The sequence below is a fragment of the Octopus bimaculoides genome, chromosome 12, assembly GCF_001194135.2.
Source record: "Octopus bimaculoides isolate UCB-OBI-ISO-001 chromosome 12, ASM119413v2, whole genome shotgun sequence".
In the NCBI taxonomy this organism is placed as follows: Eukaryota; Metazoa; Mollusca; class Cephalopoda; order Octopoda; family Octopodidae; genus Octopus; species Octopus bimaculoides.
Window position 1 is genome coordinate 44,489,651 of NC_068992.1, and position 1,815 is coordinate 44,491,465.

General features: G+C 39.3%; 1 pseudogene; it reads right to left on the reverse strand.

Annotated features, from left to right (window-relative positions):
• Nucleotides 1–667: 667 nt before the first annotated feature.
• On the reverse strand, nucleotides 668–757 carry LOC128249230 (U6 spliceosomal RNA; annotated as a pseudogene).
• Nucleotides 758–1,815: the final 1,058 nt, after the last annotated feature.

The following is a 1,815-nucleotide window of genomic DNA, read 5'->3' on the forward strand; positions in this document are numbered from 1 at the left end:
GGTGCATGTCTACAGCACGCGCACCTGTATATAGTTATAAAATTAACAACTACAATAATTAAAATTAGTTTTGGTGTGCTAGAAATAGCAGCTACCATATCACTTACTTCAGTTTTTTAAAATGGAAGGAGACATCGGATAGCAGAATTAAATACGACGTCTGGAAATATAGGGAATGGGGGCGGCTTAGTGACTTTGGTCACAGATCTGTTTATTTAGAGAAAATTTAAGGTTAAACAACAACTACATCGTAATGTAACTAAACTGCAGTAACAACAACAACAATAATAGTAATGATTTCTAATTTTAATGCAAGGCTAGCAATTCCGGAGGTGGAGTAAGTCGATTACAACGACTCAAGTACTCAACTGATACTTAATTTATGGACCCCGAAAGGATGAAAGGCAAAGTCGACCTCGGCGGAATTTGAACTCACTAGTAATAATAATAACGGTTTCAAATTTTGTCACAAGGGCAGCTATTCTAGGGGAGGGATGAGTCGATTACATCGACCCCAGTGTTCAACTGGTACTTAATTTTACGACCCCGAAAGGATGAACGGCAAAGTCGACCTCAGCGGAGTTTGAACTCGTAAAGTAAGGACGGACGAAACGCCGCTAAGCATTTTGCCCAGGGTGCTAACAATTCTGCCAGCTCACCGCCTTAGACAAATATGCAACGCTTCGCGAATTTGCGTGTCATCCTTGCTAAACTTCTCTGCATCGTTCCAATTTTAATATATGTATTACCGAATAACTTTACCTTTCATCCTTTTGGGGTCGGTAAAATAATTAGCAGTTGAGCACTGGGGGTCATTTTAATCGATTAGGCCCCATCCCCAAAATTGCTGGCCTTGTGGTGAGCTGGTAAAATCGTTAGCACGCCGGGCAAAATGTTTAGCGGTATTTCGTCCGACCCCACGTCCTGATTTCAAATTCCGCCGAGATCACCTTTGCCTTCCGTCCTTTCGAATTCGATAAATAAAGAACCAGTTGAATACTGGGGTCGATGTGATCGGCTTTTCCTCCGACCCAAACCTCCCAAAATTTCAGGCCTTGTGCCTTAAGTAAACAGGATTATTATTATTATTATTAAGGCGAGTTGGCAGAATCATTAGCACGTCGGGCAAATGCTTGGCGGTATTTCTCCCGTCGCTAGGTTTTGAGTTCAAATTCCGCTGAGGTCGGTTTTGCCTTTCATCCTTTCTGGGTCAATAAAATAAATACCAGTTGAACACTGGTTCGACGTAATAAATTCATCCTCTCCCCAAAATTGCTGACAAAATTTGAAACTATCATTATTATTATTATTATTTCATTATTATTATTATTAAAATGTAGGTGGTGGCACTTATTCCCCTTACAATAAATAACAACTGTATTAATAATAACCTCAATAATAATTTATTATATTTGCCACAAGGGTAATAAAAATCTATATGAATCATGAATATACAAATGGGATTCTAGATAATGGAAATGTGTATCAATTTATTGTTTTATTTCTTAAATTAAATTTCGCTTGTGTTTGAAAAGAAATATTTGTCTGTCTTTCCTCATTCTAGATATTCGTGACTAATCCAATATTTTCAGCAAGACAGATGCGATTTTTGCGTAGCAATCGGCAACTATATTGATTTTAGTTTGTGTCATGCAATGTAAGCTAGGTCGATGTACTGGGTAAACTCTAGCACAGTTCTTTGGAGATGATGCCACTGCTAATGTGGACAGAAACGACCTACAGAACAGCCTGACGTAACCATGCCGTGCTACTGAACGAGGAGGAGGAGGAGGAGGCAGAGGAGAAAGCAGAGGG